This window comes from Tachypleus tridentatus, chromosome 8 (assembly GCF_004210375.1).
Source record: "Tachypleus tridentatus isolate NWPU-2018 chromosome 8, ASM421037v1, whole genome shotgun sequence".
NCBI lineage: Eukaryota > Metazoa > Arthropoda > Merostomata > Xiphosura > Limulidae > Tachypleus > Tachypleus tridentatus.
The window spans coordinates 113,688,975-113,711,049 of record NC_134832.1 but is presented as its reverse complement, the minus strand read 5'-3'; the positions used below and the strand labels follow the sequence as shown (position 1 = coordinate 113,711,049).

Sequence of the window (22,075 nt, the reverse complement as noted above, 5' to 3'; positions counted from 1 at the left end):
CAGTGGAGCATCTACATACAACATACTAAAAATCTATAAAACATATATTAGACCAGTAGTAGATTATGCAGCTCCAGCATGGATGGAGTGACAAAATAATTAAAACCAAACTACAAGCAATCCAAAACACACTCCTCACAACAGCATGCAGAGTTCCTAGAGCAACATCATCTCAATTCATACACAAATATTCGAACATACCAACCATACCAGATAGACTCCTACATAGTACAATAATGTACTTTAATAAGAATTGGATGAAAAACAAATTACTATGCGAATTAGACAGGTACCTCATACATGATGAAGCTAGTCCTAAATATCTCTCCCCAGTTAACTTATATTTTAAATATAAAAATAAATAAATAAAAATATATATTAAATAATAAAAATAATAATAATAATAAAATATATATATGTATGTAATAATAATAATAAAAAAATGCCACCAACAAACTTGACATTCTGCTGATAGAATAAAATAATCATTATATATGAGCCACAATACATGGACATTGCCCTGAAAAGGATCAAAATAATATTCAGTTCTACAATTATAAATACCAATCCGTCAAGAACATAAGTACGGGGAGGAGGAAGAGGTAATAGAGAACCTGACCCTCCAGGGTATGAACTTTTCTTACCTAAACACCGACAGACATTCATTCGACTTAAGTTGCGCAACAATACGTCAAGATCACAACAAGCGACTAACTCTAGCATTCTTATATTTAGTATAATTATTATCTAACTTTACATAAATGTTAAATTATTTTAAATACGTCACTTACACAGTTCTACAAGCTTCGGAAGAAATGTCTAAATACATAACATTTAGAAACAATAACCATGCCTTGTTCTATTTGAATTATACGTGTTAGATCGGGTTATATAAGAGTTTATGGATATTTATACCTTTCTTTGATAAATGTTCACTTAAAGCTATACGTGAGAGTTATCTGTGCTAGCTGTCGCTAATTTTGAAATGTTTGGCTAGAGAGAAAGCAGCAAAGAATAGTGAAATTGACCATTACTTTATAACATTCTCATGGCTTAAAAAATGAGCATGTTAGGTGACGTATTTCAATCCTGTGTTTCATGTGAATCGAACACCCAAACCACGAGGCCAGATTTTATCCTTGTTTTCATGTTTGAAGCTACTTAAATTTTTAATGATTTACTGAGTTGTTTGCTTGAGACATTCTCAAAATTTTACATTTTGAACTAGTACATTAAAAGGAAGGCAGCAAGTCAACAATACCCACTGCCAACTCTTCGCTTATTCTAATCAAATAGTGAAATTTGACTATCGCTGTTTTAATGGATCTAAGGGCTCAAATTGCAGAGGACGAATTTGAAACAATAGGGCGCAAACTATGGGCCCTCTAATTCACAGTTCGGCACTCTAACCACTAGGTAGTTTATACCATCTGGTCACAGTTATAAAGAACCATAAAATACCTCAACAAATAACGACGAAACAAATACATAAGTAACCATCACCGTAAACACAGATTTTATTATGTTGACAGTAAAAGTTTTTGACTGTTCATATTAAAGAAATGAAACTTGAAGTAACAAGAACGAAATGGAAACTGCTAGAAATGTTATCTACGTGTGTGACAGCCATATCTCCCTAGATATTAAGTGTTGGGGAATTCGCGCAATTCTATAGGTGGTGTCAAACTTCTCAAAATGTTGTCGTGACAAATTTAGAAGTGAAGTAAAGATTTCTTGTAAATGTCATGTCAGAAATAAACGAAATGTCAAACTCAACATGACATTTTCAATCCTTTTGCGCCGCGCGAGCCTTTTACCCGTGAAGATCTCTAATAAGAAATCGTTTCCCGCTGACAGCAAATTCGCCTTCATGATATAGGAACAAAGTAATCATTGAATACCTCTATGAATTTATCTTTTGAGTTTCTCATTTATGGTATATTTTTCAGTATCTGTTAAGTTCAGGTAAAGATGCAAATACACAGATTAAAACTGATTATTTACTTGTAAATTTTGCATCTTAACTGACGCGTTTTCTAAGTCGGTACATCGTTAGTTGAGAGAAAATTTCATGTGTTCTGTTGGGATAATGCACAGCAAAACGTTTTGTGTATTTTGTGTTTTGTTTTCAGGTGCAATCATTTACCGATTTATTGCTTTGGTCACCTCTTCAATTTCGATTTCTTTCTCTGTATAATAGTATGATACTGTTAAATACTGATGGCGGGAGGTTTCGTTTGTTTTGAATTTCGCTCAAAGCTACACGAGAGTTATGTGTGCTTGCCGTCCTTAATTTAGCATTGAAAGACTAGAGGGAAGGCAGCAAGTCATCATCATTCACCGCCAACCTTTAGGCAACTATTTTACCAATGAATAACGTAACAACGCCCCCATTAGCATGTTTGGTGGGACGGAGATTCGAATTTGCGTCCGTCTGATTGCGAGTGAAGCGCCCTCCTCAATCACCTTCCCATGGCAGGCAAATGGCGAGAGGATATTCCCGTAAAAGTTAGCTGTCTGGGCCATTCAAATGTTGAAATTCGGACTCTGAACCATACATTTTTGTAAATGCAGATTCGTAGAAAAAAGTGGTGGCCATTGGCCCCACTACTAATTTATACATTTGACAGACAGCATGGACCACGTCATGGAACTTTCACTGCATGATGTAATCACTGGTACTTAGGAGTTGCCAGTCTATAATGCTTATGGGTTTAATGTAGAATTTACAGCAACTGGAGGGATTATTGTTAATAAATTCGGCAAGCGACAAATTTCATGGGTCCAACTTAAGGTTAAGAAGAGGTACTTTGGTCTTGCAATTAATTTAACGAATCATTTGGACTTTGATGTAACGACCAGATTCGAAGTAACAACACCATAGGCCTCCATGTACCCTTAACATATCAGTTAAAGATTTAGGTCTCTATAAATGATTTATGATTTCATGTCTGGAGAGTCAGGGTTAAATCATATACAGAACGTAACAACACTGCATATGACCGTCTTTGTAGTGGCTCAGGTATAATGCTGACAGGCATCACAATGAATGCACACAGTTATCTTTACCGTGTCTCATAAGGACAGATTTACTGCTCGAGATATAAGACTCAAACGTACTTTTGTTTTCGAATACAGTTCAACTAGATATTGTCCTCATGAAGGATAATCCGTGACTTTATACTACCAGAGTTATGGTGTACTATTGTAGTAATAATTCGCCAGCAAAGAAGACCTCATTTAAATCTCGTAGAATATCTTTAGAATGTCATAAATTACTGTGCACATTTGCATCACGTGTCGTCAAAGTGCTTGGCACACACTCTTACTGGAAAAATGGTACAGGATTCATTATGATATCGTAGACTGACTAGGTACGAGATGGTATGAATGTTTGTTGTGTATGTGGGGTCGGGGGATAATACCCTCCATGTGTTTCTCTTTTAGCTGTGTATGAGCTTCAGGCGAATTGATCTTGCCAAACTAAATCTCTCTTTTTTTAAATTTGAGAACACTCATGAACCATACATACACAAGCAACGACGTGAATGACACAGATTTATTGTTTACTGAATAAACTTTTAGCTCCACTTAAAAAAAACAACAATATAACTACAAAATATTCTGTAGTATTTTAAGTTCTCTGCATTTTAAATTTAAATATACGAATAATAAATACGTGCTAGTACTCGCGTGTTTCTATATTTAAATTTTAAAAAACGTGCTCAACACTTAATGTTTTCTGCATCGCGCGAGTTTCCTCTTTCTTTTGTCAATAAAACACTAATAATTACAAAGAGGATATAAGCAGTAACTAATGCTTAGTTAAACAGGGAGAAGATCCATATACGAAGACGTGGCTAATTCTAGTTAATATCATTTTCTTTTATTAAAAGAAAGCATACAAAAGCCCAAACAATATCACTTCCCACTACACTATCTAAAATCACGAAAGCTTTTAAAACAAAAGGATTTACTAAAAAATACAACAACGACTTGGTAACATATTTAGAGTTTCAAAATTACTTGCTAACAACTAAACGGTATAACAAAGTCACGTGCTCTATTATGTATTACGTTATAGTTTTTGCATCAACTTAATTTTCCTTTAGTCTTAAAATATTCTTTTCTTGCTGTTCAGATTATATTACTGTATTCTGAATCAATCGTTTCATGTGTCATGTGCAGTGTCACTTTAAATGATCACATTTAACTTAAACATTTAAATGTCCGATTTGTTTTACAATAAAATTAGTGCATATATTATTTTACTACTGAAAAGTTCAATAATTTCTACTCTTATTGTGAAAATTATATTTTATATTTTGGTAAAAGATAGGTAGAAAATTAATTAATACATCAACTATTAATATATCTGTAGCCATATTATCTTTATTTTTTGTTTTACTGGATGGCACTATCAAATGAATAATCACATGATTAACTAAAACACGAAGGTTTCGCAACCAAAATGTCTAATACAGTTAACTTCCACAAAGAGTCGAGCTCTAGGAAGGCAAAACCAGTAAAGAAGGACGATTTTCAAGCCTTTTAAAAATGATCATAGATTTATTTTTTGGATTAATCGTTATCCCAAAGGTCTGGGTAACTACTTAAAGAATTTAGAAAAATAGGAAGTTAAAATTAGCTCTAAGTTTCATGTTGTATCTTTGTAAATGATTGTTATATTGTAATGTATTTGATATATTATTTTGGTATATTATTATAGAATTTCAAATATCACAGAGAACGTAGTACTAAATTTATTCTCCTTATTTCTATAATGACCGTATAGAAAACTAAAATATATTAAAATAATAATAGGACAAAGTAGTACATAAATATTTATACGTTTTGCTTTTGTTACGAAAGTCATTGTCATGATACTTATTATTTATGACCTTAAAATACCCTATGCGACACATGGGAAATGGCTGGAACAGAGTCCAGGTCATCCCTAACTTTGAACTGTTAATCCAACGATAGGCAGTTAAATCACCATCTCTTAGTCTAATAACACAATTTATAACGGATTCACAGCTGTAAAAGTGGAGTGTCCTCATCAACATATCATAGGTTCGAACCTCGGACCTTCCACTTCATAAATCTTACTTCAGCGACTAATATCATACTTCATGCCCTTAAAATAGTCATAAACTACTAAGTTGTCTTCTTATGAGCAATTTTTAAATAACGTAGCAAAGGATTTTTAGTTAAGTAATAACTATATTTCAGATATTGAAACACGACTTCAAAACATAGAGATTGTCTTTCATCGCTAGTGCGTGAATAACATATATTGAATTTAATTATTTCTTTAAAATAATAAATTATAATTCACAGTAAAGGTGTTGTATCTCAAAAGCTGTTGCACTAGTTAAACAAAAACAAACGCATTCCAGTACAGCAATGCCCTATGTAAAATAGGTGGCTGCTTTCCCTCTGAAAAGGTTGTTTATGTACGACCAATAAGTTTTTCCTTCGTCACAAATCATGTTTTTGTTTAAACAATCGCTGAATTCTAACAGAAAACTCAACTAAGGATGAGATAACAGTGGTATAGAGAACAAAGATCGATACATCATGAAACGGTTCTATCAAATTAAAAGCTGTGTTAAATATCCTTATTCAAAACACATAATCAAAATACATTTCTAATTAAGGCATCCTGAACATAGATAAATGAAAGGAAACAGCTAAACATTAGTTAAGTGACGGTGTCTACAATCAGAGTACCTGAAATATTAACGCGATCCTACCTATAAACAATAGTAGCTTGTAAAACGTATGCTAAGACGAATATCAAACAATGATGCAAGTTAAAATTTATAACTAACGGGATAAGTGGATAAGTACAAATTAATAACGTGTGATGTAGAAACTCCCATGAGTGAATTGTAACTTACGTGTCTTGAATACGCTGACTGAAATAATTAGTTTAACTGAGAAAAGTTAAATATTTCACAATTGCTTATCATATTGGCAGGAAGTGTCGAGGCCATTTATTCTCATCTTAAACACATCTTCTCTTCCATAAGTTTGTAACTTATCAAAACATGATAAATAAATTCAATGTTTAAAAACAGGGTGCTTAAAAATAAAGTAAGGTTTAACAGTTTTAAACAACGTTTACAATATACGAATAGTAAAATGAAACATAAATAATACAGTCAATTAGTTAGAAGCTTTGAAAAATAATCACTTTGATGGAGGGAGGGGTAAATTATTTGAACTTGACACAATTTCTTTCAAATTTCGCCAGACTCTGGCTAATTCTTGTACAAGTATTTGTTTATAGTTAAGCACAAAGCTACTGTGACGGATTTACTGTTATAACTTTATTTTAATACCTACATTTGGTTCAGTTTGATGTATGTGATATATATATTGTTTGATGTCTATTGCACAAGTCCCACCTGTTCTCGAAATTTGAAGAAGATTCTCGAGCGCAAAATCAACAATATACTGTGTAGAATACTAGTGATTGCGAGTATTACTGCCAACTGAACTTTCGAAAATCTCACTTTGAAGTTTATAAATCGACGCGCGAAGAGACAGTTTTATATTGTTATTTTGCTACAATTAGTGTACTATAAACTTCAGAACCTATAACTGTAATAAACGCCTATCAATTGGGAAATTATAGCTATTTAACCAGGAAAGTTTATGGATTACGAACATTATAAACTGTTTAGCTTCAGAGAATTAACTTAGAATATCAGTATTTCTTCGAGGAAATTAGATATCTTCGTCGGTGAAAAGTCTGCTTGTAAACGGCTTGAGAGAATACAGAGCTAGTTAAGTGAACTGTACTAATATCAACTGAAACAAATTTGCTCGTCGTGAACCATCGATAAAACATTCAGTTCCAGAAGATAAAAGATTCAATATTGTTTGTAACTTTGTAAAACTCTTGTATGTAACCCATTATTTGTAATAACTGTTATTATAAATTGTATTCTTGTTCGTATATTAAATATATATTTGTGTTAAGAAAGAAAATTGTGTGTATCAATCTTATTGTCAAATATAAATTTGATACATATCGAAATTCAATTAACTTCTCAATTAAAATTTCCGGCTATTTGAAATAGTTTCTGGCGTCGTAAGCCCACAGACATACCTCTGTGTTACTTTGGGACTTTGTAAAAGTAAAGCTTTCTATCATGGTCAGGTGGTTATGGAGCTCGACTCGCAATTTAAGGATCACGGGTTTGAATCCTCATCTCACCAAAACATGATTGCCCTTTCAATAGTGGTAATTTTCTTATGTGAAGATCAATCCTACTGCTCGTTTGTAAAAACAGTAGCCCAAGAGTTAGCGATGGGTAGTGATGGCTAGCTAGCTGCCTTCCCTCTAGTCTTACACTATTAAAATAGAGACGGCCAATGCAGATAGTCTACGTGTAGCTTTGCTCAAAATTCAAAATAAACTTTTTTTCATAGTCTTCTTTTTAGAATATCAAAAGTATAAGTATAAAAACAAAACGTTTTGATGCCTTGACCAAGATTTAGGCGAGCTGGGTGAGAGGTGGGTTTCTTAACTTTTTGTTTTTCCATTACTTCAAACGATTTTTCCTTTTCTGTTGTGATAAGTCTCATGAGTACACAATATAGGGAAACCAGTGCTAGCTCTAGAAGAGTAATTCTTGGTAGAAAATGGTCATGCTCAACGTAACTGAGACTCTCAAGGCGAAGTTCCTAATTTTTTTGTGATGTGTCTTCTCGTGTTGTAGCAATCACTTTGAGAAATGACTACCTGGCCACCTGCCAAGAACACTAGCAGAGAACTACCAATAAGCTGCTATTCAACAAAATAGATGAAATATGCCTCATTCATGGTAATGGCTCTTGTTTCCATGGTTGTCTGCATCTGGCATGCAGTACATAGTGGAAATGAAGGATTAGCTTGATGTAAGAATCAGGAAGAAAGTGATGCTGTGTGTTTTTTTGGCAAAAGAAGAAGGTTAGTTATAAAGTACTTTATCTGCTCTTAAGTGGTGTGATTGGCATTAGTGAGAAGGCAAGACTTTTGGCTGGACTAATATTGTCTCGTATATGGTAAAGGAAGTGGCTTGTTAGTATTGGATGCTAAGAATATGAAGTCTAAATGACTCTATACTGTTATAGTGTCTCCATGATTTACCACAGAAGCGTATATCTACACCAGGAAAGAGAAAGATCTGTAAAGGCTGCTGACGATGGCAGAAATGCAGAGGAGATTTGAGTCGGTTTATCGCCACCCTTATCAATATAATTTTTGGCAAAACTTAGTAAACCATCTTACCACACTTTGAAGCAAGAACGAATAAGAGAATTAAATATTTTCTAAAGATGTTAGACAGGCGGCAACTTGAGATACTTGGACACAATGCCTGCTTTACAATCTCGACACTTTCTGTATGTAGACAAGCACGTATAAACTGTGAAACATCTGGCTGCCTATGTTAACAAACTATGGTATATTTCTGACACTATATACCCCTGTATGATTGTAGAAGATCGGAATACAATCTGGTTGATAACTCATCATATGCTAGCAGAACCTGTGGCCACCAACACTAGGACATCACTTTAATATAAATCCCTTACAAGTTAGATTAGTGGTGGTACCAGGTGATAGTGAAACACCTACTAACATAACCTATCAAAGGGGTGTTCTCTCTTAAAATGAGATATCATCAGGTAACCAAACGATTTCAGTCAACAACAAGAAGCGCACCACTCACATAGAGAAGGATAGAGTAGACAAGTATAACAGAAAAGGTTCTACACCACAAGGTTTCCTTAAAGCCACAACGACACTACAAACAATATTAATGGAATTGTTTTAGATGCACTTGCATAACTTAAAACCTCCATAGTGCGGGACTTGAATTTTTGTTTTACTGATATCCAAACGCAAACTATGGAACCTCACGGTCACAGTTCGAGTCCCTAACTATAAGACCGCGCTGGCCTTTGTATGTGGCAATCCGCTTTGTCCAAAACGTGGTTTTTTATTGTATCTTTAGAATTACTGTAACTTGTATTCTGATTTGTATTTGTATTGAATATAACGTTTCATTTTATTTCTAATTATATGAATTTAATACGATTATGTTTCTATTCCACGACATTTTTTGCTGTGAATTTTGATTAATTAATTTGGTTATTTCAACTCTAATTTCTGTTGTATATTAGTAACTATAGTATAACAATTTGATTTATTCAGAAATGCAAGATACTTAGAAAAAACTGAAAAGAGAGAGGGAAAGAGCTGTAATATTCTGAATTTAAAAAAAACTGTCTTTGTGTAGTTCCATTTCTACAATTTCAAAATGTAGGCTGTTTTTTTTTCCCAAATTTCCTTGTTTGTATAACTGCACGATTCACCATTTTAAATATTTTAGTTGGAATTCACATTTTTTCTAGTTACCGTCTGTGTTCTCATTACTGAACTTTTAAAGGTTGTTGGCCCAAATTTCTTAGGGGGTCATTTTGTAATAACTTTCTTCTGACTTGTGGAGATAATAAAAAGTAAATGCAGATTATGTGAAAAGTTGTGCCTTTTAGTGTCAGAGCAGATTTGTTCAGCAGAAAGTTATAAAACATTCCTTTATCTCTGTTAAATATTGTTTTTACAGTAATGTCCAGATGTTTGTAAATCAGTAAAAGGTAATTACTAATCAAGGCAGAGTTAATTAAATAATAAATGTTTTTATTTCCATATGATTTGTGTTATTAAGTACAGTATTTTTTCATCTCATGAGATTTATCTAATACACTGCATCAGTTTCAACACTGCAATAATCCAGACCTTTGTTTTCTATTATCAGTTGCTATCACCTCCCAAGCCTTTTTTTAATTCATCATGGCTGTGACTGATTTAGTCTATTTATTAATTAGTTTGGTCTCTACATGCCAGTAAGAGATTATGGTAACTAATGCAACATCAAAAATCATTCAAAAGAGGATCAACTGAACTAAGATCAAGTGACTGTGCTAATTAGTAAAGACAGTTGAAGTTACTGTCGCCTCTTTTTGAACTAATTTCGGATAACAACAGTATATTACGTTATTGCATTTTCCTCTTAGAAAAGTCTGCCTATCAGGGTGGAAAAGCGAGAATGCGAAGTAGATAAGATAAGTAACAGTGTTCAAATATATTTTGGATATTATGAACCCTTATAAAGAAGGGAACAAAAGCTCTGCTGCGAGAATAGTCTCCATATTAACACACGAACCTCAACTTTTAGTGCCGGAACCGTCAAGTGTTTCAAATTCGTTTTTCCAATTTTTGTATTCTACCAATATTAGAGAAAACGGCAAAAAATCTGTTTATATTATAAATACACACTTATTCACTGCTCACAGCCTACTCTCTAAGTATCACCGAATATGTTGTGTTTTTTTCCCCATTTGCATCTGGAACACAAACTGGCGTTTTGATATTACTGTCAGCTTCCTATTGTTCCTCGCATAGTACTGTCACAGATTGTCAGTTCATGACCACTTGAAACCGGTTAATCGTGAATCAAATCGTTTATCTCTATCCAATCGCTCTTTCTCTTAGCCAATCACTAGTAGTTGATGGCTACAGTTTTCTCTTTTAATTGTAAACTCTTGTGACAAATGTCTTTAAGTAGACAGTCAAGAAAAATGTAGTTGATAATGACGCTGAGCTGCCATTCTCTAAACCTCTGAAAGCTCTTAACTATTGATTTGTTAAGTAATTATTATATGTCTACAATAATGCATTTACACGGTTGAGTCAGTCACACGACACATAGGATATTTAACATATCCAAATAAATGGAGTATTCTCTAAATATACATACATATATATATATATAATGTGACTAACATAATTGTTAGACAATGTAACAGTATAATACAAATTGCTCATCAGGCATTAAAGTTTAAATGCATGAAATTCAGAGTCAAATTGTTTGCTTGTTTGCTCTTAAGTACAAAGCTACACAATGGTTATCTGTACTGTGCCCACCCCGGGTATCGAAACCCGCTATAGTCAAATTGTTTTGATATGAATATTTTATTTTATTTGGTTTGATTTAATATGAATACTACTATAGGAGATTAGATTGGCAAAAAAGGTGTTTCAGTTCATTGTTTATGCAGCTGAAGATTGCTGTAATTATTGTTCTTTTTTATGATGTCAGAAGTAACTGGACATTTCTTTATCACCGCTGCAGGCGTCAAGTTTCCAGACAATGGACAACATAAATATATTCATTCTAATTTCCCAAACTTTTCACAAGATTAGATATTCTAACTAAACAATGCATGTGTATTTTTATCACAACCAACAGAAATTGAAGAGAACATTCCTTCGGATTTTGTTCCGTTTATTGTAGATCGCGCTCGCGTATAAGGGTATTTCTTACAAATCTGATGGATTTTCGATTGAAAAACTATTTTATAAGTTCGCCTTAGTCTGTACTATTGTTTATTTTGATAGGAAAAGCTCATGCACACTGTATAGTGTGTTTGTTAGCGACTAGGCATATGAACCCCGAATACAACTCCCTCGGATACAAGATCGATAAGGACTGAGATGGAAGATATACCAATTTCTCGTAATGCGAACCCCGGCGACCTTTAGAAATCGTATAGCTATACCTAGCCAGAGCAGCAGTAGAAAAAAATGTTGTTTTTTCACACTTTCTTTTACTACAGGTGGACGCTCAGATTATTAGAGTGAAATAGAGAACTTTTATCTTGATTTATCGCTACGGGTTTTCTACTTATACAATGTGCAACAAAATAACAGATAAAAAAGTCATGAAAGAGGTCTCAGGGTAACATGTCTTTTAGCTCAAAATAAGTGTCTATCTAATATTATAATTTTTAGTAGGACACATAACATAATTTCATCGTATTCTCTAAAAGAAACAACTATAAAAACACATGATACTAAGTACTTTATTAGTTAGATTACTATAATGAAACATTATTATGGAGACACTAAGCGACCTCCGACAGCAAGGTCAAACAAAGAAAGGATTGTTTGTTATAGTATGAGCAGTACTTAATTTTCTTATCATAAACAGTACAAACGAGTCTATCCATTAAAATATTTCCTTATTTGTGTTACTCTTAGCAGTTACATAAATTAATTAAGTTCCAAGTCAACCACGTAATACGTAAGATAACATTTGGTACTTTATGGTCGTCATGTTTGGTTAGCGAACACTCCCTGCTTGAGAGAATATAAAACCACCGTAAACTCACTGAATGGTTATTTCAGGCATTTTGGCAAAACAACTCAAGGGTTATTTGCGAGGGTCATTTCTAATTTTGAACTGATATACCAGAAAGAATGCAGTTAACCAACAGCACTCACCGCTAACCCTTGGTGTACTCGAATCAAATAGTGGGAAATAGCAATAGCGGTAATGGTACGGAATTGTGGACCCTCAATTCACAGCCAGGCACACTATCCACTAGACCATGCACACTAACCGCCAGCCAGGCACACTAACCACTAGACCATGCACACTAACCACCAGCCAGGCACACTAACCACTAGACCATGCACTACCATCATATAAGCTGAAACTGACTCAACTTGAGTGGTACCTTTGGTTATAAAAAGGTATTTATTGCGTTACTTCCTGAAATAAATTATATGTAGAAAAATTAATATAATGTGAAAACTAAATGTTTTTCTTCTAGAAATGTTTGAAATTAAGTAGTAAATCAGAAATTTGTTTTTAGACTTAAACATAAAAATATCCAAATCAAAGAACTTGATACAGTAATTCAAATAGGAAAACCAAAAACTGTACAAGTTTTTATTAAGCTAATAACTTTTGTATCTCTGAACGGCTGGTATGGGTATTAACAATTTTATTGATAAGCAGAGAACAACGTTTCGGTCTTCCTTCAAGTGAATTTCTCGTCATCAAGAACTTGTAACTTTTCCGTAAACAAATTAGTTAAATAAATACAATATTCTATTTGGGTGAGTTTATTTATTGAACCACCGAATCACACAATAGGTTATCTGCGATCTGTCTAACACGGAAAGTCGAACCCTTGATTTTAGCGTTTCAAGATGGTAAACAGATCAATGATTTCGTGAGGGACTACTTTGATTGGAGAAGTACACTGACAAAAAAATGTCAAGTTTGTTGAGTTTAGGTGTAAAGGACAATACATCTAAGCCAATGGAATTCCGCTATAGAAGATATAACTTTATTTATTAGCTTCGCTCTTCTAAGAAGCGCCGAATGGCTGTGAAACCGGTGAGGTTAGTCTGTTGGAGCGGAAATAGCAAACGAAAGAATAGGTTATGTTACTACATCATTATTTCTTCGTTGAAATACACGTTTTGATGAAGAAAAGGAGTTAAGAAATAAAAAAGTCAAATTTATAGTAAATTTGTGTTTTTTTAAATTAATATTGTCACTGAAAAAATATAATCACATATATTTATCTGATTATTTGTGATGTCTTATGAGAGCCACGCCTAGATTTGTTTTTTAATTTGATCAAGTTCATCCGCTTAATTTCTTTTAGATGTTTCAGTATTATTTGATTGACCTAACTACACAAAATCAAAATGAATCATATTTTGAAGTGTTAGTTCAATCTAATATCTTTCGTTATAGACATCTTGAGTTATATATTTATTGCTTGTCTGAAGATAAAATTTAATTTTTCGAAGACTGTAACAGGTTACCGACAGACTACAATTAATGTACTAAACAAAAACAAACAGAAGCTTTTTATATATTATTATGAAATGTTCTATACAAAGAATAAATGTGAAGACAATACTTGCTTGTTTACAATAATGTGCCTGGATGCTAAGAGCATTTAATATTTCTTTAGAGTATACTGTTGGAAACTCTCTCTTTCTTAACCTGAAGATGACCTAGAAAGGTCGGAACATTGTTCTCTGCTTATCAATAAAAGTGTTAATACCCATACCAGCCGTTTTGAGATACATTTTTATTTCAAGTGGATTTCTTGTCATCAAGGAATATTTTTATAATCACATAAGATGTAACCCGAATAGTTTAATTGTTATTTTCCACAACTATCTGATTGTTTCATTAATGCCTGAAATCATTGTTATCAAATTTCTTGGCTTGCAGTTTGATTCACATCGTCCAATCAGAGCTCTAGGTATAGCCGAATTTTCGCAGACATTTCTTTCTTACCGAACGTTATTCACAAAGTGGAAAAATACATTGCTGAAGTCATAAAATGTATCGGAGAAAGCATTATCAAGCACGCATGCGTAATGCAAACACTTATCTAAGCTCATTATATACTTCATTGAACCTTTGGTGAAAATTTTCAAAACATGGCGATAGATCCTTTACTTTTTCATTAAAAACCATATACAGTTTGTAGTGACACCTAGCGTTTGACGAATTCTAAGGTACAGTATGTTAAAAAGTTAATAAAGCAAATCGCAAAGTGGCGAAAAACAAAAGACCGAATTATTCTGGTTGAATAAGATGGTACTTTACTCAAAATATTTAAAATAACATTAATATTTATGCTATGGAGAAAAACTAAGGAACGGTTTCCCTCAGGAAGATTTCATATTTGCAATACAACATTAATATAGAGTTTCTTTCTGTTTATTTGTTTTCAGATATTCGCTAAAAGCTACTCAAAGGCTATCTGCGCTAGCTGTAGCTAATTTGGAACATATAAACTAGGGGAAAGACAGTTAGTTAACACCTACCGTTATTCTATGGGTACATAGTTTAACCAAATATTGGGAGTTGACTGTCACCCTTATAACACACATAAAGTCTCAAACGATGGTCCTGAGATCGATAGTCCGATAAGTTAAGTGCTGGGCTACGTTGTTTCCAGTAAAAGTTTTTAAGATGTGGTTAAAATTTAAAAAAATAACTATTCAACACCAATATCAATCGTGCACAACGTTTTAACTGTATCGACATTAACGTGAAATTTCATATTACTTTTTCCTAAAACTCTCTACGTACTGAATTTAATTGTTAAGCAGTTACTGGAAAATTCAGTTTTATCATAATCTGTTCGTTCTCAAATGAACAATTAACAAAGCACTTTGAGAATTCATTTCTACGGTACTTTGAGTGCTTACATCTGCCTCTTAGTACCATTAATACATAACTGTTTATAAAATCATTATATTATATTATGCTCAGAGAAGCCTGTATGTAAGATTAATTTATACGAAATGTTTATGTTTCTTTGTATCTTATTTAATAATTAAAAACGTATATATACATTGTATAATTCCCACCTCCCTCCTGGAGATCCTCCCAGTAGCTCAGCGGTATGTCTGAAAGTTCCTATCATTAAAACAAAGTCTCGATACCTGTGGTGACCACAGCATCAATAGTACATTGTGTACTTTTGTGCCTAACAACAAAACTAATAGTTACTGGAGTTTTATTAGCAGTAAAAATCTTATCGATTGCCTTCCCCCTAACCCCCCTAATTCATACAATTTCAGCTAAAAGTGAGATAACTTGACTTTTGTGTTCTAAATATTTTCACCTAAATGTGTTAGTTTCAGCTTGAGTTTTTAAGTATTTCTTACAATTAAACTGCTATGAACATTTATTAAGTAATTTTACAATTACGTTTCGAAAAATAAAAGCCGTGCGTTTGCCGGTAGGACAGCAGTAATTTTACGAGTTTACAACACAAAAATTTTGGTGTGATTCCTCGTAGTGGACACGGTAAATAGCTCCATGTGGCTTTGCCCTAAAACAAACAGTTCGTTGGGTCGTTTAGATAGTTTGATTAGTTTTCTAGTTCTCTTAATTCTAAAATATATTATTTCATTTAAAATTGGCCCCCCAGTGGCTCAGCAGTATGTCTGCGGACTTATAACGCTAAAAACCAGGTTTCGATACCCGTGATGGGCAGAGCACAGATAGCCCATTGTGTAGCTTTGTGCTTAATTCAAAACAACAACAACAACATTTAAAATTGGCATCAACCTACAATAAATCGCAACCTTCTAGTTGCAATAAAGAAAATATAATTGATTCGTGACTGCTACACAAATACAGTGACAAATGGACTAATGTAAATCTACTGTTGTAGCAACGTTGTTCATTTGTAGAACTGGAAAGTGTCGTTAGCACAGTTTATTCAGCGTCACGATTAACGAATGCAGGAGTATTTGTTGTTACTTTATAGCTTTCAATCAGAATAAGAAAGAAATAATCCAACCACTGTGACTTCACTTGGTGATTCTATTCTTTGATAATATCCATATCACCCGTAATGTCATTCTTTTTCCACACGTTTTATACGTAAGAATTATTCCGTTTCAAGGAAATAAAACGGACCAAAGAAGATTTTAATAAGTTTCATATTAGGTCCACAATTATATAACTTCTTATGTTGTCAAAAGCGTTCAACAAATGACCGTTTCTAAGAGGCTTTAATATTCTACAAACCATTATTTATTACTCTAACCAAGAGATGACTTCCACAGTGTAGAAGAGGGCATGAAATGAATAGTATTTTTGTGTTTTCTCTGTTCTCTTCTGTTCACTAAATACGTTTTTTATTTCTGTGTTAAGTAACTGTTAAATCAGGTTAAAACTGTTAAAGATACAATTGTTTATCACCATACTCATATTTCAAGGAATAAGGTGAATACATTGTTGTATTTAAAAAAAAAATACATCGTGATTTAGGTGTAACTGCAGTTCGTTACCCTTATTTTAATTAAACCAAAACTGTGACATATACATCTGCATAGGCGCTTGACAACTAATTGTGTATGCTCCTTGCACTAATGAATATACGTTTAAAAATAAACCAAAGACATCATCTTCTTGCTACCTATCCGTGTGGTATTTGTTTTTCCAGTTATATCATGTGAACTTTTCACTATTTATTTTAGTGGAATATTTAACAGTTCTCTACATTCACTGTTGGAACAAACAAAGAAAATGTTCTTACTTCTAACTAAGTTGCAAACAAGAATAACACGCTTAAATATATATATTTGTTTGTCTCTGTAACAGAATTTAATGGTGTGTGATCATTGGATAAGCAAATCCCTTTTGCCAAAAGAATAAACACAATGAAACCTTCTAAAATAAGGGGCTAAAATGCACAAAAGTTATATTAGCTTCAAGGTTTTAAAATTTATATAGTTAATCAACAGTTAAAGTGGAGTAAAAAAATTAAATTATAAATGCCCAAAACAACATAATGCATGTGAACAAGAAGCCGACAGTGCCGAGCTTCTTTAACGATTTTACATTCTACTGAATACCTCGGGATTACATGGACGGTTGACAGTCATGATTTCTCATAATCAGGTCAGTATTCTTCGATTAACAAGGTAAACAACGAAACATCTGTGAAAGAAAAACAACAACTACAAAAACAAACAAAAAATTCCAGTAGTTACTGTCAGAATATGAACCAAGTTAATTTTATAGTTTCTTTAAAACACCTCAACTCTTCGACGGCTTAGATGTTGAGAAAACATTTGCTTTGTTGTTAGAAGGGTGTCCTAAAATAAAACACCTCGCTTTCTTATGGCTTAGATCCTGATGAAACATTTGTCATGGTTTTGGAAGACTATTCTTTTATATCACCTCTCGTTTAAGCCTGGTGGATGAAATTTCTTTAATGCGATTAGTAATACTTTGTTCGGTGTTTAACCGTGCATTGTAAGGTTAATAAGTGTTTATAGACTCTGTTTGTCTGACGGAATCTCAGTTTATTTCGATCCACTTGAATTAGATAGCGTGTTCGTGAGCCTGTAAAACTGAAGTTTGGTAATAACAGAAATCACAGAGTCCGACTTTGCTTTTCGCTCTGTTAAACGTGATTTTACAACGAATCATAAAATATAAGAGCGATGGATCTCACAATGGACCATAAACTATAAAGGCGTTGGATTTCGCAACAGTTCACAAGTCAGCCGATGCAAACTACACGATAGAGATACGACATCTGAAAGAGCATTTGTGGTCAACATATCGAATGCGCTTGTGTGTATTTTGAGGAAACTAAACACAAGAAATAATCATATCAATGGACTTCTGAAATGTATGGGATAAGACAAGGACCCATTCTTTTCTTTCAATAAGAAACGTTCACAGTTAGGAATATCCGCTTTGAAGAATACTTCAGCATGACGTAACCAAAAGCACTTGTTATATTAGTAACGAAAAAGATTTCTCATTGAAAATCTTCAGTTTTTTGTTGTTTTTTTTGCGTGTAAACTCGAAAATCTTGTTTCGAACACCGTTAGGAAGTTTTGTTAAAAATTAAAAGGTAAAAGAAACGAGTGGATTAAAAAATAAAACCAAACTTTTACATTCGCTCAAAGCTGTTTGTGTTTTTTTCTTTCGACACGTTTCTGGTTAATATAAAATAGTATGAATTTAAGTCGTTAAAGTTTCTTAAGACGTACAATATACGCATTATACATATTTTTTATTTCAACTGTTTTTTTTCATGCTTAGTAAATCCTTTGAATTTTGTATAATAATGTCTTACTTAATGAAAAAATATGCAGTAAAGTTTCCTAACCACCAGTATAAGCACTTGTCTCCATTGATATTTCGATCCTTTAACAACAACAAAGAAGCATCTTAGGCACTGTTGGGAAAGTTCCCAAGTGTCTCTAAAAATAATTTATATTACTATATTTTCTCCACAGTATTCTTTAAATTCTACTTACATTTGCTCATTCTATTTTATTTTTAATGTGCATTAGCTGTGAAAAAAATGAAAGAAACTACAATATTTGAAAAATAATTATTTACTATATTCAACTGTCGGTTAGAAGAATTAACGTTAAAGTTTTTTACGAAGATTGTTTCACGCCGTCCTGGTTGAATACATTTATGAACACAAAATGTATCATCGTTACTTTACGTAAATGTATATTTCAGTATTAATAATGATACTAGCAACAGCTCCGTTTTAACCACTCTGTTAAAATTTTTTACATTATTTATATCACGTTACTAAATATTATAATAATAATCTTAAAATGTCAGGTTTTAACAACAACTTCAGATTCAGAGCTTCTACGGTAATAGAATTCAGTTTACAAATGTAAAGTAATGTTATCACTACTGTCACAAGGTTAAATCCAACCAGTATAGTGTCCAATAGTAAAATATTTACGTTAAAAAGTAGAAAACTTACCGTCCATGTCTTTTCTTGAAAAAACACACTACAGGCTATTCTTGATTCTTGTCTTATTATAAACTTCGAAGTTTATATAGTCAGACGAATTAAACTCATCGATTCTTGCAAAAAGTTTCTTCGCGGGTTTTTATTTGACGTGAAAGCGATTGGTTTTCCTATAATCTTTGCTTCAAATAATATTGTTTATTACCTTGCACGAAAGGTGTCTTACAAAACTGATCTTTCACGAACCTTGGTGTTATGAAAATATTTCTAGTAGTGGTGATTTATAAGTGGCGTTTCAATAACATTGGTTTAATATTAGTTTCGAAGTGGACACCTGAATATATATGGTTCATCGAGTTCTTGAGCCGTTGACAATACTTCCAAAACGTAACAATACTACTTGAACATTTTAGTTACAGTAGGAAACTCAGAACAATAATGTGTATCGAGCAGAGTTAGAAATACTGACCAGCTATAACGAATAGCTCTTAATTCTTTGCAGACGTTTCGAACTGGAGTTATATTAATAATACTGACACTTATTCCATGACACGTTTTTAACACAACATTATGTTTTTATAGTTAAAAATCAATTACACTACTTCTGTTGTGGTTTCCATTTCTAGGTTTCTAGTAGCTGGATGTAATCAATTCTCTTATTTAGATTACGTAAAACAAGCACGTACAACTTTTCAAAATATTTTACTTTAAAAAGAACATCGTTTCCTTTACAGATTTACACAGAAAACTTTGAATTACTGTGAATTACAGTAACAGAAAACAGGAAATGAGGTTCAACGAAATTGACAAAAACTGTTGAAAACTACGAAGTATAAACCTTCGAAAGAGGATATTCGCAAAAAGATTTCCAGCAAACAACACTTCCGTTCTGCATGAGAAGTTACTCAGTGTTAAGAAATCTGTTAGGAAAGAGTTGAGTACTACTGTTGTTGTTGTTCAATAATTATACGATGTAGTGGAACTTGTAGAAAGCTCATACTGATAGTTCAGAATCGAAGAACGAACTTGATCACAGATATCTAACATGGGATACCGATTCAAAACACGAACATTTTCTAGCCCTATCGAATAAATTTAAACGAGAATCACCAAATTATTTATTTAACTAACTGGTGCAACATAGGTAATCACCAGTTGTGATAGAGATTTCTAGATGATTTTTTTTCTTTCATATATTTAGAATTATTTAAAAAGTGCAGATAGAATAAGATAACGTTAACCTTACAAATGTCGTTTCTTCTAACAGTCCTGTTGGAAAGGAAGCCGGTTCATTCATTTCGTCTTCTTCAGGCATACATTAGAGTAGTTCTCCGGTTTCCTTTAAATACTTGTTTTTAAACTCTAGAATTTTTAAACAGTTTTGTTTACAGTAGTAAGTAAAGAAAACACTTCAGTAGAACAATCTTAGTAGATGACAGAGGAACAAAACAATCAGTTAGCTCACGTTCGAGATCACCAAGCTTTCGGTCTGTCTGTGATTGAAGAAACGTACCATAGACGTTCTCCACTCTGGCAAGCTTCCAGCCTTCTCCACTCGTTACATGTCGTGAGAACTATAGCTGATGCAGCGACCACAAGCTGTACCTATTGCGCATGCTCACGAGGAACACGTTCCAGTATGGTGGTGAACAAGCGACGAGACGAGAATTAAACATTTGCCAAGCTTTAGTAAGAAACAGATTAGACTAGGGTTTTGATAAAAGGAGAATGCCAGGAATAATAATAATAGAAAATAGCTCAAGGAAAGACCATAAATAGGGCTAGAGATAAAACAGTTACGTGTCGACGTTATCGACTTCACAAAATGAAATCAACTTAACAAAATAAAATCGTATATTTTTCTGTCATTATCCATTGCTTTAAATAATTGTAGAATAGAATACATATAATACTCATTCTAGAAATGAAGGAATATTGATAGTGGACCAACATTATTACAACTATATGAGCATTATTTATTATTATGGCTGCACAAGCATTGTAGAAAAAAAAACTTATTTACTAAATATGGACATTAAACGTGAAATAACAAAACGCACCGATGCCAGCATATATATCACTACTAGAAACCGGATGAAAGATAACTAAGTACTATCGTCATGGTAACCGTATTATTTACATGAACAGTCTTCAATCTGTTGTAGTATATTTTTTTTTTTTTTGCTTATTTGTTTTTAACAACCTCTTAAATCTCGTTCAAATAATATAAAACCAAGTTTAAATAACTAATCTTTTCACAAGTTTCGTACTTTTTTTTTAAATATAAAGAAATAAAAGTTAACTTCAAAGTACACAGATACCGTGAAAATGGTTGTTCTAAGTTTAAAATAAAATGAAACAAGTATAACCAATATAACCAAAATAAAGGGAATAGAAACAGATCATTAAATCTTGCTGAATATGTTATAAACGTATTGACATATATGCTAAATACAGTGAATTGTTAATCTTAATTGTTAGTAAATAAAGGCACCAAACAAGGGGAGTGGAATAGGTTCTATTTTTCTTCAAACTGTGTTTTTCCAAAAATATACCAGTTTGATAACAAATTACGTTGCTTAGCTTTTAAAATTTGAGTATGTGTATCCTAAACTATGGGAAAAAAAATCGAGATTCAATTCTAGAATATCTTTATACTGTTAAACTAAGTGCTCTACATTTCCATAATTAATAAAATTATGTTTCGTTCTACTTGTAAAAAGTAAACACAACCAACCTTTCTCGGAGATGTGAAAATAGTCTAATTCCATTACTGTGTTTCGCAGAATATCCACACATAATGGAAACGCAATTCCATTAACTATGCAAACACTAAAATAATTATACATACAAAATATTCAGTCCCATTAATTATGCAAACATTAAAAGCACACAGTAAATTTACGTGTACGTCTACATAACATACACACGAATG

At 32.8% G+C, this 22,075-nt stretch overlaps 1 protein-coding gene across 11 annotated transcripts in view; it reads right to left on the bottom strand.

Moving 5' to 3' along the window:
• Positions 1-20,692, bottom strand: part of LOC143223242 (catenin delta-2-like) — a 112,866-nt gene extending 92,174 nt beyond the window's left edge. For 6 of the 11 annotated variants that reach the window (XM_076450926.1, XM_076450914.1, XM_076450927.1 and 3 more), the window contains exon 1: positions 19,153-20,692. The gene's annotated coding sequence lies outside the window, so the exon portion shown is untranslated. Of the gene's footprint in view, positions 1-17,257; positions 17,343-19,152 lie in introns of all 11 variants that reach the window. The other 5 variants (XM_076450916.1, XM_076450917.1, XM_076450919.1 and 2 more) reach the window with 5 other exon arrangements.
• Between the last annotated feature and the right edge of the window lie 1,383 nt (positions 20,693-22,075).